A 17,482-nucleotide genomic window follows, 5' to 3' on the forward strand; every position below is an offset into this window, starting at 1 on the left:
GGTTTCTTTGTCCTGGTATGTGTGTATTTTTCTTTTCCTGATTTTATTTTTTTTATTCTGCCCAAGGTTCCTCCTTGTCTTCACTTGTCATCGTTTTTTGCTGTCTTAATTCATTCTCTGTCTATTTTCCATCTGGAAAACTTTATAAAAGGAGACAGAGAAAACTTTCCCCTAGCTTCTCCTTTGCTTTTTCTCTATTTCTGCTAGTGCATCAACGTTGTGGTGTGAGGAAGGAAGCAGCCTAACACAACTACTGCTAACGTGCAACATATTAAGAAAAGAGAATTTTGTCAGCTTAGATGAATACATAATATATTGTTCTGTAATGTCTCTTCTGCTCTTTCCTGATTTGTTGTCTTCTGTTGCCCCTAAACTCCCGTTTACCCTCTGAGGTAGGCTCTGTGTCTTTTTGGCTTATGAAGAACTGTGTATTCTTGTGAAATGACAGAAATAACATTTGGTTTTATCTCCTTGCTAATTCTCATTGCCTCGTGTGTGTTCTGGTGTTTGACAAATAATTTACTTGACCTAGATCAAGGTCTAGGTCAAGTAAATTATTTGTCAGTAATTCTTGAATCAATGTTCCTTTGTAATCCAAAGGTTTTAGAAATATTTTTTGACTTTTAATAAAAACCTCCCCTCAGCAGAATGACACTTGGCAGCATGTTGTGTCTCGAAACACTACAGTAGTTGAAGTGGTGTCATTTTGTCTCTGGGAGGATGTGTAACACCCAGGTGACATTAAAGGCGTTGTTCCCATGCATAGGGTGGTGAATTTATTGGACTTTTTCTATCACAGTGAGTGTCCTTAATTCTCTTATTTTGTACATGGTTAAGATCTAAAACTGTCATGCCTTCACTGCAGAACTGATTTCAGCCTCTGTAACTCTGGCTGTAAATGCCCATTTGTTGTGAAGGGATGTTGTGCTTGACTTTGAGAACAAGCTCCAGCTGAAGCAAATTCTTTCTCCATCCAGGGTGTCACAGTTGGGCTAAGAAAACCCTGGTATTCTCATTACAAATAAATTTCATCTTATTTCTTGAGGCAGGTTTGTGTACAGAGCAAAACTTGTACAGCTGCTGTCAAACTCGCTCTGAATACTTTGGAGTAATCCCATTGTGAGCAATAAAACATGTTATTTCTTAGGCACTGTGTCAGTGCCTAAGAAGTGTTGGAAGTGTTAAGACCCTTCCCCTCCCTTTTTTTGGTGGTGTGGGGTTATTTTTGGTTTTTTTTGGTTTTGTTGTTGTTGTTTTGTTTTGGTTTTGTTTTTTGGTTTTTTTTCCTTGGTTGTTGTTGTTTTGGGGTTTTTTTGTTTGTTTGTTTTAGGTAAGAACAATGTGTGTGCAAAGCTGATAATCTTCTGTTAGACTTTTGACAAACTACTTTGTGTGTGTTCTTTACTGGAAAACTCTTAAATATTTTCTCCCCACTCTGTGCTGGCTGCATTGATTATCTTCAACCTTCTTTCCCCCATCTGTAACTTCAAATAAGAAAAATTTAAAATTTTCTTTCCAGCTCCTGAAAAACTGCTGTAACAATGGAATCCATGTGTGGGCCAGAACCATGGAAACAGCATAATTTTACAGTGGTGAAACATGAAAGGAAGTGACTCGCCCAACTTTCTAAGAATTCGTGTTTTAACAAAAAAACCACCCCAAACTTGCAAAATACTGTTCTAATATTCTGGAAAAGGAGCTTTGGGTGGTTTTTTTGTAACGTCATTAATCTGTTAGTCTAAATTCTTCTAACTAGTTACTGTTTTAAAACCAAAACCAAACTCCCACTTGACCCCCTCTAAAAAAACAGTCAAGAAAACAGTTTTCTCTTACATTGTGGTCTGGGATGTGCAGCTCTGTTTTGAGCTTTTGAATATTTTGCCTGAAGTAATTCCTCCTCATTCTCTCCCCTTCTGGTTGTGCCCTTGGCACAGCTCATTTCTGTACCTGGAATCACATTTATTTTACATTCTGGAACACCTCCGTGCTCTGTGCTAAGTTCCTGTCATACCGAAGCACAAACCAGCCTTCACTGACATGTAGAGCTAATTTGTATTTCCGTGCAGGAACTACACAATCCTGTCACCTTTTGAAGACGTGGGTGACTTGTGGTGGCACATTGTGTGTCACAAGTCCTTCACGGAAAATGACAAGGGAGCTTCAATCATAGCAAGCAATGTCAAGACAATGTTTCTTGAAAGAAAAACATCCACTAAAGCTATCACTTGGAAGAACAAGCACTCTGTAGTACAAATAGGGGGTAGCTACACACGTATAGAATACATGTCTACAGCTTTCCCTAAGCCTGCCTGAGGGCCTGAATTGTTATGTTCATAAAATGTCACAATATTTCCATCAGGATTATGTGATCACAGATCATCGTGCTGGAGATATTCCTGATAAATCTGAACTACTGCCAGCACACACATGTCCCTCCTTAAACATCCTAAATGCTTTTAAAGCTTCCTGGGCTTGTTTAAACACATCTCCTTTTGTGATAAACCATTAAAAGATAAGAATATTCCTGTAGTGTGGCTGACATTCTTAGAACAGTACTTTTGATTGACTAGGTGTTCTTATAGGTGATGTTTAAGCTCGTGACTTCACAGAGCCATGACAGGGAGTTTAAGACCATGAGAATCACAAAATCATTTTAGTGTGAAAAGCCCTTTAAAATGGGTAGTTTCAGCTGTTAACCCAACAGTGCCAAGGCCACCACTCAACTGTGTCCCAGCAGCCTCTTCCAGTGTTTGACTCCCCTTTTTGTGAAAGAGTTTTTCCTAACCGTGCTAAACCTCCCCTGACACAACTTGAGGCCATTTCCCCTTGTCCTATTTGTTACTGGGAAAGAGACTGACCCCCACCTGCCTCCAACCTTCTGTCAGGGAGCTGGAGAGAGAGAGGAGATCCCCTCTGAGCCTCCGTTTCTCCAGGCTGAGCCCCACAGCTCCCTCAGCTGCTCCTGATGAGACTTGTGCTCTGTTCCCTCCTCTGGACATGCTCCAGTGTCTGTCTTGTCATGAGAGGCCCAAATCTGAGCTCAGGATTTGAGGTGTGGCCTCCCCAGTGCCCAGCATGAGGGGACAATCACTGGCCACAGTGTTGCTGATAGAGGAGATGCTGCTAAATGAGAGCAAGGGCTGCCCAGTGCAGCCCTGGCCTTTGATGGCAGCAGAAAATGTTTTTTACATGGAGTTTGCATGCCTGGCCCAGTGGCTGGTGGCACCTCTCTGCACCCTTTTCTCTCACAGGAATTGCAGGGACCTCAGTGCCTGCTGTGGGGAAGGCACTCTTACTGGTTTGAACCTAATCTCCAGTAATTTCCTCAAATGTTCCCTAATGCTCAGATCGGCAGAATTTGTTGAATCGTGGCTCTGCATTGATTTGCTTTTTTCCTTTCTTCCCCTACCCCCCGTCACTTGTGCTGTGATCATGTTCACCCTGAGCCTCATGTCCTCCCTGCTGAGGGGGGCCCAGATTTGGTAATCTGGCCTTCCTTGGCAGCTGCTCCACCCCTCAATCCCTTCAGCTGCCCAGCTCTAGACGTCTCTGCCTCCTTCTGGTGCAGAGACCACAACTGGACACAACATATGTTGATGCTTTTTTGTTTTGCACAGTAATAGGTTTAAATGCCATGTTTTCAGTGCCCTTCCTAATGAGACACAATGTTTTATTGCCTTTGGCCAGCTACTCCAGTTGGAGCTGATGATTTCAGAGAAAACAGTGACTCAGCCTTCCTCCCGCAGTTGGAACTGGAGAAAGTGCAATGTTACTTGGTTAAGGAGGTATTGCTCAGAAGTTTTTCCCCAGATGCATTACATCACAGCCCTGTGTTGAAGTGCAGCTGCTGTCTTAGCAACTTGCTTAATTTTGTGAAATCCTTGTTGGCTTTTTCCCCCCATTGATACGACTTTTGCTGACCCATGAGAGCTTAATATGACCTGCAGACTTGCAGAGTTCACGTACCCACTTTGTGATGCTGAATAAAACCAATTATTGGGGAACTACTCCATCCTCTTCTCTATCCAAATGTCTCTTCCCCATAGGCAAAAGGTGCATATAGTACTTGTGTAGATACTGAGACTAAAATCTTTATCTGAGTTGCTTAGATACTGCATGTTCTGTAACTCAGTATGTAATGAGATTGATCCCACCTGCCCTGAGTAATGACTGAGTGATTTCTCTTGCTCTTCTTAATCTCCTTAAATGTAACTTCCACCAGAACCTTTTCATTTAATATCCCACTGTTCAGTGTGCCTGGTTGAAAATTTGGCTCCCGGTGGCTGCATAGATAACTTGGTGGTCATGCTCAGTGATGTGGTGTAAATGAATTTGAAGTGTTAAGGTGCATAAAGAGTTCAGGGTAGAGTTCAGCTGAGATGGCAGAAAACACAGGTGGATTATTCTGATGGTCTTAATCAGGGTTTGTATTTTTTCAATTTCAAAATCTAGTATTTAAAAGAAGCACAAGCAAAATTATTTTGGAGAAGTACCAGTAGGAGAGGGGAAATTGAGATTTGAAACTGTTTAATGATTTTTTTGGTGTAGATGCTGTAAGCTAAGGAGAGCCAATACCAATTTTGTTTTCAAATAGGAAGAGGAAAGCAGGTACATACGGAAGAGTGGGGTAGTGACAGAAATGTGACAGTAAACTGACAACAAATGGAGGAATTATGGAAGCAGATATGAACTGAAGGTGTTCCTGAGATATGGGATGAATCAGCTGCTGCTTGTACTGGTGTAACACCACAAAGCTTGTGCATATTTAAAGGCACTTGAGGTATGTCAGATGTGGTGATCATCACACCATAGATTGCCTTGTACCTGTTTTATCAACCAAACGCTTAATTTGAGAAAACCCTTCATGTTCTGTGCAGTGTTTCAGTTGGTTCTCTCATTTTTCCTTGCTAAATTTTGTGTGGCTTTTGTGTTTCAGAGGCAGCAGCTTGCCTTGGAACTAGTGAGTGGTTAAAGAGAACTTCTCAAAGGCACAGCACAGGCTGTGCACGTTGCAGGGTGTCACAGCGGTTCATTGTCGGCTGCTTGCTCGTTAACCTTTTCAGCAGACAGAAATGAGAGCATTAAATCATTACTGCTGGTACTCACAGCTGAAGCAAAGATTTAAACCAAGATAATAAGGGACTTCAGTGCAACGTGGATCTCCTGTGAAGTAGGGCTGTAAACATAAGTGGTGTGGTTTTGTATGCTGAATTTCTTCTGATCTGGCTAAAGCACAAAAGAACTGCTGCCAGGTTTAGTGGGTGGAGGTGTCTGTCCTATAACTGTGCCCCCTCCATCTCTCCCCAGGGTAACAGATGAAGATTTGCAGATAAGCTGGATATTCAGCTGCTGCTGTGCCTAAGGCAAATGCAATAAATATGTCAATAGGGAAAAAAAACCTCTAATCTAAGTAAGCAAATGGTGGTTTTAGTGCTGTTAGGATTGACATTTGAATACTGTATCAGGTATTGGTGTTTGCAAAATGGGGCTGTACTGAAAACCAAAACAGCTGGAGCATTTAAAGACTTGCAAGTATAATAAAATGTTTAGGAAAAATTGTCCTATGTGGTGAGGTACTTCTGTCTTTCATTCTACATAGCTAGTAAATGAAAGAATTTTATTGAGTTGCATTGAAAATTGCCCGAAAAAACTGCCTTAATGTGAAATGATAGAATAAAAGGTTGTTGTTAGCATTCAGCCCTGCAGGTTGCTAAATTGGAAGTAGGTTAGATGTAGGTTACAAATGAGATGCACTTTTGATGATGAAGGGGAAAAAATACATATGTGGAACAATGCAACTGGTGGTTTATACAACCTTTTAATCATACTGTAAAACTTTTTAATCGCTTTTCCTTAATAGGTGTGCTGTCAGGATGAATTCATTGTGTCTTCAAGGTCTTTGTTCAGTAGATCAGATGGTCATGGATAAATCCTTGAGTTTCTCAACAAATGTAATTTTACAAAGCTTTTTTTTTTTGAACAATGTCTTGTGTTTTGTGTTTACTTATTTGCTCTTTAAAAAAATAAAAATATTTTTACATAGATGGCAAGATCTCAATTTCATTAAAGACCAGAGGAACACCCTTTTAAACCTGCCAGAGAATATAGGAAGGGAGACTTCCAGGTGGTTGGATCCAGCCTCTAAGACAACATCATTCAGGACCAGCCACACAAAGGCTAAAAGCTGAATATGCATCTGTATTCCTAAATTATTTTGATACCATTACTCAATAGGAAAATGGCATTTTATGTGATATTCCTCATCTAGTTGCAAGGATTGTTGTCCAGTGACATGTGCTGCTTGGCTTCTTGGAGACTGTGGTCTGTGGTTCCTTGTGTGCTGCGAGCCTCCACTTTTCCCTGGAAAGAGAGATTGGTTTGTGAATTGAAATCTGAATTAATTTCAAGGGAATGCTGTTAGGCTGGAGTCAGCCAGCTCCTGCTGCAGGAGAACAGGATTAAATTTCTTGTGGTCTGCTGCTTACCACAGCTCTGGAAAGAGATCAGTGCTGCAAATGGGGCAGAGTCTGAGCCTCTGGAGTTGTGCACTGAGCCATATTCTGGTTTTACCTTGAGGCAGGAATAGGAAGCCCACAGAACATTCCTGTTTTTGATGATTAGATGTTACTCTTGGAAGGAGGATTTAAAGTTGCAGCTCCATTTTTAAGAAAACATTCATTGAAACTGCAATGTAAAATGCTGTTTTATAAAAGCAAATACAGCAGTGGAGAGATCTGGTCCTCAGGGCATCCATAAATCAGAAAAAACTATTGGTGCTGGGATCCATGAAGCCTATTTGGGGACTATAGTGCCCAAAGCCATCTCAGTGCATACAGAAGCAATGATAGTATTCTTTCTTTAAAATACTGTCCTTTCTGTTCCTTGATGAATTCATGTACATAATTGATTAACTTGGCAAGTGTTCTTTGGCTGAGGAACTTTCTTATTTTGTAGCACCTCTAATGTAATTTCAGCTTGTTCCTGATCTGCTACAATCATCTGTGTCGGATATTACAGAAACCTTGCTTGGAAAGGAGCTCTTGAGGCCATCTGCTCCATCCTCCCAATATCTACATGGGATGAAAATCAGTTTTCTCTGAGAACTTGTTAGCTTTTACAAAGTATGTTCAAGTTTGGGTATGATAAAAAATATGATGTGAAAGTAATTTTTCTTTCTGCCTGTTCAAACTGGCAGTTTGCTCCCTACCAAGTAGCACAGGAAGATACTTAAGAATATAAATGCAGAACATGAGTGATCCCTTGAAAGGATCAGTAGGAGCAGCAGCACTTGAAACATGATTCATTTTAGATTTCACTTTGAAGAACTACTTTGGAGCAGATAAAAAAGTAAGATTGGTTCCTGTTGTACAGCTGCTGTAAATGTGGTTTGTGTGACAGCACTCCAAGCACTCAGAAACTGAGTTGTAGGAGATAAGTCAGTCCAGGCCTCCCTGATGTGAGGGAATCCTTCCCAAAAGGACAGCTCTCCAGAATGCTCTCAAGCCTCTCATTTTAGTCCCAAACCAGATTAAAACCCTAAGTTTGGGTTTTTTCCTCTTCAAATCTCAGCACTGGTTGAATTTCTTCTCCCTAGAGATTGAAATGCTGTAATGTGCTTCAGAAAGGGGGAATTTCTACACAGCAGGGGAGGCAAGTTTGTAAATGCAACCTGAAATGAGTGGCTACCTGAATGTGTATTCTCAGTTTGCCTCTCTATGGAGGAAGTTTGTAAAGTGTGGGCAGAATCCACTCATCTTTTTTCAGTGTTAGATGTTAAATGAAAAACCGTATTTGTGAATAAAGCTAAGAGGTTTCAAGCCAGAAAATACAGGAGTGAGCTGGAGAGATGGGGCAAACTCAATGGTGAGAAAGTTCCTAAAGTGACTCCACACTTACAGGAACACGTGAAGGTAATGAGCATTTATTTCACTTGTTGTTGTGGTGTCTGGATACACAAAGGAATGGAACTGTTACTGTTATCTTTGGAATTGTGATATATTTATTTCATTTATGAATTGACATTTCTGTGGCTGGTGTTTGCTAAAATTAAGATACATCAGCCTGTAGAGGACTTTGTGCTTAATGGAAATAATTGAGTAATACCACACAAGTAACATGCTAAATGCACATATGCACTTTGGAGTATACTGATACAACCTTCAGGCTTCAATTTCTTCTGTCCAGCTTGTTTTTAGATCTAATGTATGTCAATTAATGGTAGAAATCAGTCTCTTGCACTACATTGTAATACAAGAAGGTGCAGTTGCAGGAAGCTGTTCAGTAAAGTTGTCCCAGGGGTGCAGCATCTCTTCTGTTAATGCACTTGTGGGACTAATTTGCAGTGGAACATGGAAGTAAGAAATCTTCAGTGTTTGACTTAAATATAGCAGCAGTGCTGATGGTGTCAGTGCCCATTTGGGAAGGTCCTGGTGCAGTAACAGGATCTGTGTGAGCGCTGGAGAGGTGACAGCAGAAACAGCAGCTCAGGTGTTGGGGACAAACACTGGGATATGATCAAGTCTTCAAGTTAAAAATCTCTGTGTGTGTCTTAGCTGCAGAGCCTTTCCCTGTTTAAATTCTGAGATGTGATTGTTTTCTGCCTGTGTGTATATAATAACAGTAATAACATATTTTTCTGGGGGTTATGTTTGTCATTATTTTCCTGACATCTGCTGTGTAGGCACATCTAACCAAAGAGTCTGCTTCAAAAGTAATAAATGCTGTGATAAAACATCCCCAATACACAAAAATTAAAAGATTTTAATGTACTTTAAAGTGTTTGTAGTAACTTAAATATTTCAATAGTTGTTAATTAAAAATGGAATTTAAACATATGTTTCTGTCACTGTAGAAAAATTAAAATCAAAACTGGTATTTTCTAATTCACAGTTTTAAATGCTTTACTCATGTGGCTACAGTTGTATTCTATAACCTAGTGGCAAGCAGGAATTTTTCTATGACTTCATTAAAAAAAAGAGCATGGAAACAATTAAGCATACACAAACAAAAAATGATGCAACATTTATCTTCATGTAACTTTCCAAATTAATTGTCACTGCAAATCTCTTTCTGCTGGAGGAAAGCTCCATTCCTATGTGCTGATTTGGATTCTGTGCAGGAGCTGTTGGGTTTTTTGCTTCCTGCAGTTCTTGTGTCTCCTTGGCTGTATCACCTGTCTCAAGGCGTATCTTCCATGTTAAGATGGTTTTGTTCCTAAGCAAAAAGCATGATGAGCATCTTTTAAATGCAATTTACTATCTTTATAAAAATTATATAAATTGATAATTATATAAATTTTATCAGACTAAGGCATTCACTATTTTCTCTGGGGTTTTTGTGGTGTCCTGTTTGCCTTTGATTTCCCACTTTAAGTGCATTTCAGCTTTCTGTGTTGCTGTTTCATCATCTCCTCAGAGTAGTGCAGTTAATTTTTTAAATTTTTTGTGGGCTGCCTTTAAATTTTAGGTGTAATTCTTTGTTATTCAAGTTTCATCATGTTTTCTGGCCACAGACATGAATTGTAACAATCTGTTGGTGAAAGCAGGGCTAATAAATTTATTAAGCCTCATTATTTCTTCTAATAGGTAGCAGAGCAGTGACCATCTGCCCCTATAATCTCTGCATCTGTTTCAGATGCTACACCTGTGGTTAAAGTTCAGTTTCCATGTGGATTTTGTACCCGCTGTGACAATTTATTATTCAACTTTGCTGTTTCCTTTAACCAAGTAACTGTGCAGACCTTTTTCTTAGGTTTAGTTCAGTTTTTCTCTCATTTATTTTACTGTTTGCCCTTTTTCAACCCCTTCTCCCCTTGTATTTATTTCAGTTTTCATTAACCCTGTGATGCCCTGTGATGTGTGTCCCCAGTCCATGTCCTTACAGACTTGAGTAATTATTACTTTCTAGTTCTTTGTGGGTTCTAGTTTCTCTTCTGGGCTCTGATGGGCACTTCAGGTCCCAGTCATGATGATGTGTACTGAGATGACAATAGAAAAGCAGGCAGGAACAATATAAGGACTTACAGTTTAATATAATGGCTATTTTTTAGTGTATAATTTTTATATATTCTGTTTAGACTCTGAGACAGTGGTTATTGTTTGCAGCTCAAAACAGCCTTAGCATTTACTATAAAAAGGTTCAGCAACTGTGTCTAATGTGCCTTGGTGACAAAAATCAGTGTCCTTTCTTTTAATATTATTTCTTGTGTTCTATGCTTATCTGCTGGAAACTTGACTACTTCTTCTCTGAAGATTTGAGAATAAAGAAAACATTCTATAGAATCGTCTTCATTTGCAAAGACTATCCCTGACACTTTGAGCCCCGAAGTTCTGTAGGTGATGGTGAATTTTGTATGTAACACTTCATTTGTGTGTTGTGACCTGTATTCTACTGCAGTAATTACACTCATTGCCTTCAGTATAATCTTTGTCCTTCAGTTAGGTGAGCAAAGCATAATCCTGTTAATGAACAGGGTGAGACAAGGAAAATGCTTTTGATTTGCATGTGGCATTCATAGCAGCCAGCAAATTGCTTCAGATAATGTGCTTTATTAAACAAGTATGGCCTTGCAGAAAAATTATGAGGTCACTGCAGTTGTAGAGCTATTTTTTTCTTCTGTTTCTAAATGTATTTCTTTATTGTTACAGATATTTCAAGACTTCCCTTGCCAGCAGGTAAGTTCTCTTTTTTCAATTATGTCTTGATGTGACAGCAGGCAGCTTTTAAGGGCTTGCTTATGATACAGTCATGCTTTTATATAATCAGAATATTGGTTCTTACTGGCACTGTCATGGTACTTAATCATGTGGGGATCTGAGGTCAAAACAAAACCTGATGAGGTACAGATTTTTTTCCCATTTTAAGTGGTGTATTTTGACAAGGGGAGGAGGTAGCTGAGGTGTATTTATAGGCAGTTGTTAAATATGTGTGTGAGATAGTTAATGCTTAAAGCTACTCAGCAGAACATGGGATCCAGCTGGCAGGGGCGCAGATTAGGAGCAGCCACAAATGGTTTTAGTGGTGGTTCAGAGGGGCAGAGTGCAGGAAAATGGGCCTGGGGGTTTATGGGGGGAAGGAATCTCCCCAGGTCATAGTGGGGAAGGTGACACAGTGTTCACTTGGCGACACAGGTGACTTGTGGCTGAGCTGCTCTATTGGACTCTTCTGTCAGTGGTGTTTAAAAAATTTTAAAAAACCAACCCTAAACCTAAAAATAGACAACAAAACCCCCCAAAACCATGGACCCCACCAAGAAAAAAAAACCCCAACCCTGCTGGTCTGATTTTTTAAAATAGCATTTTTGTTTATTGTTTGTTACATTTGGCCTTTAACAAAGTTTTAAAATTCATGCATTCATTTGTGCTGCGGGCTGGAGTGGTGATGCAGAGCTCAGAGTGAGGATGTCTCCTGATCCATGGCAGATGGAATTTGTCCATCTGTTCCCTGTTTGTAATGTGAATTCTGGAATCTGACTGAAGTGCACTTTTACTCCTGATTGATCAAGGGATTGGATATTTGCTGTTAGGCCTGCTGCCTTTTATCCTTACCCTCTGCCTTGGTGATTTTGGTTATATATTCATTCTTTCATTTGTTCTTGCTGGTATTAACACCTGCTGTGAAGGTAGCTGCTCTTTCCTGTTGGAATCAAATGGCAATTTCAGTTAAAAGCTTGATAACTGATATGTTGTAGTCTTTTCCACAAAACTTCAGAGCAGCTCTTCTGCAAAAAAGCCACGTTTTCTTGAAGCAGCGAAGTTTAAATGTGGATGTCTTCTTTTAAGGATGACATCTTTAAAATGATTTTGAATGCTGAGAGTGGTTGTGAAGCAGGCACTTGTGGAAAATATTAGAAAAATAAATACCTGGTGTTTAGGTCAGGCTGACAGGAAAATAAGGATTATTGTTACGTTTTTTTCTGCAACTTCAAGGACAAGGATGTGTGATGAAACTTTTTCTGAGTTTATATTTGGGACTTGAAGAGTTTGGCTGGTGTGAATCTGAGTCACAATGAGATTATTCTTTTCAATTTGAGTCTGTGTGTGGGAGTGTCCTAATTGTACTCCTTAACTGTGTCTTGCAAGTACTGATAGAGGGCAGAAGTTTTCCCAGGATTTTCAAAGGATGAGCTTTTCCCATGGCAAGAGGACTTTAGAGAGGATATAAAAACGACACACCATGGCTTACCTGTAGCAGAGATTTGGCAGCACCTCCTGGTAAGGGAACTAAGGAAACTTGTTTTGAAAATATGCTTGAAATATTGTCAGAAGGGGAGGCTGGAGTCTCACAGAGGTCTGTATTGTCCTGTGGTATTACAGTATTTTTATTAATGACCATGGAAATGGACTTGATTTGTCTTTATCTGCCAGCAACACAAAAAGAGTTACCAGCGCACTGGATGATGTGATTAAAATTCAAAAGAAATGTGATAAATTGGAAAAGCAGCCTGGATAAAAGATATAATATAGTTGAATAAAGATGAGGTTCTGCATTCAGATGGGAAGTTTAAATCATCAAAACTCATCTTTGCAATAAATATTGGTATTTGCTTATTTAGGGTTTTAGAGAACTTTTTTCTCCTGAGTGCCGCTTTCAGCAGTGGACAATAGATGTCACTAGAAATGTTCTCACTTTTGTCACCTGGTTTCCGTGCTCTAAATTGTCATCATAATAAGGGGGGGGAGGGGCTTTTGCAGTGTTTGAAGATTTTGCAGTAAGGAGACTACTTCAGGTGGTGTCTTTATTGTAGTGTCTAGTTTGAGGTTGGATTATCCATAAATTTGATATAGGCAGTGGTAGGTATATCAAGGTCATCCAGAACACTTATTTCATAGTGAAATCTTGTAAGGAAGGATTGTTTCTGTGCAGGAGAATGCATTAGTTGATGAGGTCGTTAGTTAAATCATTACTCAGGAGAGTTATCCTGAATTAATCTCTATCACTGCTTGAAGTTCATGGGTAACTTGGGTTTTTACTGCCTTGTAATTGAGGCTATGGAGATGAGCATAGAGAATTTTTGGAATGTCAACCAGGAGGGGTTTGGAGAACAATTTGCTAAAATATTATAATTTTGAAGGCGGATAGAGCACACAGTTCTTCTGTCTATAAATGAAGTTCTCTTGCAACAAAAGTGTGTTCACAGCATGCCTGGGGGCATGAAAGACTGGTTTCCTCTGGTAAATGCAGTTAAATTTTCTCTGTTGACACTGTTGGGATTAAAAGCAATCCCTCCTGGATTTTGCCTCACTCTGAATTTAAAACAGCTCTAGCATCTGTCTGATGTAGGTGACTTTTCCTAAGAGCTGGTCCTTTGTTCCTGATCCTGCAGTGCAAATATGTCTTCATTACCAGAATGAAGAAATAGTAAGGAAGCAAGAAACTGTCTCAAAGAACTAGAGGAAAATAAAGACAGATATAGGAAACAAACATATAATGGATTTTTGGTATAAAATTCAATAAAATATTATGCCAAAATTGAACCTCAGGTATAGTTGTTTGTTCTCTATGACTCCTCCAGATAATATCTGGTGAGTCGAATAAAATCTTGCTGGCTTCTAACATAATGTATCAAAGAATTAATAGGAAATACACATCTTTTGCTTAGGTCTTATTTCAGATATGCAGCATGTTTTAAGTCTGATGGGTTTGTGCTCACTTTTTGCTGTATAATGTACAATTTAGGTAAGCACTGTTTGCACATTCATTGTTCTCTTGAAATATTAAATGGTTTTGTAACTATTTTTACTTCCAAGTCCTCATCCTCATTTAGGACAGAAAAAAAAAAAAAGTTACACAATTTCAGCTCAACCTAAAGATGTTTCTGAATTAAAGGCATGTCCTCATTCAGTCTCTTGGTGTGTTTGGCCTTGCTGCTTACACAGGGCCTGCTCATGATCCACTTAAGGAAATCAGATTCATCTCCTGGCACTTTCCACAGCCTGGAACAACCTCCTGCTTCCCCCTCCTCTTACCCACTGGGCAGGAGATGGGGTGTTTAATGTTGTGCTGTGCAAAAGATCTTCCTTATCCTAAACCTACACCTGCCTGGGTGATGAACTTAAATACAGCAACCAGAATTTCCAAAGCCCCAAAGGGTTGGGTTCTTCCTATGATGTTAAAAGACAGAAAATTAAAAATCAGTTGAGGTATTGCCAGAGTTGCAGTAGGCAAGAATTGACAGAATTGAGGTTATGCAGAATTCTTAAAATAAATGTTCACATGTATTACAGAGGGTAATAAATTATGCAACGATTATTCATGCAGCTGAGAATAAACTCAGTAGCATGAGCAGAGAACTGTTGTTAATATCCCTGCTTAAAGGGGGGGAAAAGGTAACCAACTATGTAGGCAGAAGCAAAAAAAGTACAAAATAGTGGCTTTTTGATTTGTCACTTCAGTTTTAAGTAAGAATTAAATACAAGCTGCACTGAGACTGAACACTGAACAGTTCCTCTCACTTTAGAATCCCTAGCATGATGCTGAAGGGATTGCAGAAGGAAACCTGTACTTCTTCTCTAAAAGCTGTACTTTCAGTAATCCCTTTGACAATCAGGATTTTTTTTTTTTGGTGAATCTTTGCAAATGTTACTAAAAATTCTGGTTTTTAAACAACAGTAAACTTAGTTTTCATAGATTTGTAATGATTTTATTTGTATGATGAGTATGGAACTGAAAACAGTTTATGAAGTATTAGTGTTGTCAAGTTAGAATAGCTGCCTGCATGCCCTGTACAGCTGTGAAAATCTGAGAGGACTTTTCTTTTGATGCAGATATGTCCTGTAGCTTGAATTCTTTTCACCACCAGCAAGACAGGTGCTACTGCTAGATTTCCAAATTCTCTATCACGAAACTGCTATTACTACTGGATGAGGTTATTACTGACAAAGCTTAAATGTCACTTGGAAGAAGTTTCTCTTGTTATTTGTGCATTGACTCTTACTATTTTAGAATTTTGTTGAGTAGTTTTAAAAAGTTAATCATCTATACCTCATGAAATGCATTTTCCCATTGTTCTATACCTCTGATACTAGGAAAAGCAATGTATTTCTCTTTTGTAAACTGTCACTGTTGAGCGTCTCATGTTTTTGTGTTGAAGGCTTGGGGAGGTGGCAGCTTAGACCTTGACATGAAATCTGTGTATTTGCCAACTTTTCCAGTGAAACTTTCTTGGCTTGTTTTGGCTGTGCTTTTGACACTGCCCTTTTCCCTGCATTCCCATCTTTATAGCTAATTGCCCACACAGGGCAAGAGCAACAGCAAGATTTGGGAAGAAAAACATTTTTATTAGTGAGGCTGACCTGTGTGTTAATACTGAGGTGATGAGATACATTAAACACCTCAAGAAACTGCAAGTTAGCTAAATTGTAGTGGTTTTCCTTTAGAAATTTGAGCCTGACAGTCCAGACAGTTTCCAGGCCATCTCTCTGTCCATTTTTTCAGTCCATAACTTCATCAGCTTGTGTATTATGGTGCTGTCATGGGAGACAGTGTTGAAAGTCTTGCTGAAATTAAGAGAAATGACAACTCAACATCTTCTTCAAGCTGGTATTTTAATCAAAGAAGTTCATCAGGCATGTTTTCCCTTTCATAAATCCTTGCTGACTATTTCTAATCACCTTTTTGTCTTCATTTGTTTAGAAATGGCCTCCAGTGTTGTTACTTCCATCACTTTGTCAGTGATGGAGGTAAGGATGACCAGCCTTAGTCATCCAGACCCTCCCCTCTTCAAGTTCCATTTGCTTTCTTCCAGCTGTCAGGATCCTCCCCCATTTGCCAGGGCAGTCTGTGAAATGATTTATAGTTAAGAAACTTGCCCTGGCTGCAGAACATTGTTTTTCTGGGATTGTGTATAGGGATAGAAGAAAAAGGAGGAGAGGGGGTAAAAGAAAAGAAGTTTCAATATAGAGAATTGAGAGGATGTATTTAAAAAAAATAAAAATCAGGACAAGTTTATTGGGAATGATGTGGCACCCCTGGTATCTGCTCTAGACTGATTTTATGCTCAAAGAAAGTGAAATTTGATATATTGGGCACTTAATGGGACTATGAGATGATTGCATAAGGAGGCAGGGAGTAAGGTTTGATGACATGAAAGGTCCTTCAGGTTCTGTGTCCCTATGAATCTTAACAAGCTGGATCAATAAAGTCTGACACTTTAAAATAAACAAAAACATCAGCAGTTCAGCACATTCCCCTATCATTTCCTGTAGTTCTGGCTCCCATGGTTTTGGAGATATCCATACTGCTGTGAGGATTGTTCTTGCCCTTATTCCTGGGCAGTCATCTCAAAGTGGAAGAATTCCAACAATCAAGGGTGCATCATATGCAAATTTACCACTTGAACGTATAATATCTAAGATATTTTTCTTTGTTTTAATTAATTTCTCATTTAGAATAAATTGGAAATTTTTATCTGCTTCCTTAGAAACTGATATTTCAAATGACATCTTTAGGAATTATGCTGTTTGGAGGCATAAGGATACTTTTCCTAGGGAAAATTGTTCTTTGCAAGTGGCAGAAAAAGGTGTGGTTGCTCCACCGTGGATAACCTGAAGTATCCTGAATTACAGTTTTGCACTTCAGCTTTGAATGAAGTCAGCTGTACATACTCGTCATTCTTTTAGATAGTGATGTGATTTTATTCCTAGTTTGGAAAGTTTGTTTTAGAAATAATAAGATTATATTTATTTTCTCGTTGAGGATGAAGAAACTTGAGCCTCAGTGTCGTGTGGGCACCTGGTGACAGTCCTCAGCCAGGTTTACCAGGGAGAGATTTGTCAATCTTCCAGCTGAGAGGTGGTGAATTTGTGAATTTGTCTTGTGTAGTTAAGGGTGCAAGGAGTGGGGATCATTCAGTGCTTTATTTTAAATGTACTTACAGTTGGCATTCTTCTTAAAAAAAAAGAGAAAAACAAGGCAAGTTATAGAGCTTTTGGACAAACTATAAAAGAAGAAAACCTTGACAATTCTTAGGGGTTTATTTTTTTGTGGGGTTGAAGGGACACCTTGGACAGAAACTATTGAATGTGAACTGCAGATTTTTGTTGGTACAATATCAGAGGAATTGCAGAGGAACTTGGAGCTCTGTACTACATGCTGTCAAAAAATAAATAACTTGTAGTAATGTTTTGCTTGGAACAGGATGCTTATGTACTCTGAGAAGATGTTTACCTGTTTTGGTGTCAAAGGAAAACAGAGCAAAAGTGGTTCCTTGTGGGTCCTGTGCCATTAAGTGCAGGTGGATATCCAGGACCTGGCAGTTCACACTCAGCTGAGGCTGAGGCATTCCCTGAGTGAGGAAATTTCACTGCACTCTGTACAGCCACCTGGATGTTCTTGCTGGCAAACTGGCTGCTGGTGGTTGTGCAGAAACAGCTGGAGGGATGTTGGCAAAGGTTATTCTAATGATGCACTTGGAGACCTGAATTCAAATTTTGTCTGGATTCTTTCAAAGTTACAAAAATGAGACATTGAGTGGTTGCACATT

General features: G+C 39.3%; 1 protein-coding gene across 2 annotated transcripts in view; it reads left to right on the plus strand.

Annotated features, from left to right (window-relative positions):
• Positions 1-17,482, plus strand: part of PTK2 (protein tyrosine kinase 2) — a 173,147-nt gene that overhangs the window by 14,684 nt on the left and 140,981 nt on the right. The window contains exon 2 of one of the 2 annotated variants that reach the window (XM_031061601.1): positions 10,647-10,673. The gene's annotated coding sequence lies outside the window, so the exon portion shown is untranslated. Of the gene's footprint in view, positions 1-10,646; positions 10,674-12,125; positions 12,213-17,482 lie in introns of those variants that run through there. The other variant, XM_031061602.1, reaches the window with a different exon arrangement.

This window comes from Geospiza fortis, unplaced genomic scaffold (genome assembly GCF_000277835.1).
Source record: "Geospiza fortis unplaced genomic scaffold, GeoFor_1.0 scaffold351, whole genome shotgun sequence".
In the NCBI taxonomy this organism is placed as follows: Eukaryota; Metazoa; Chordata; class Aves; order Passeriformes; family Thraupidae; genus Geospiza; species Geospiza fortis.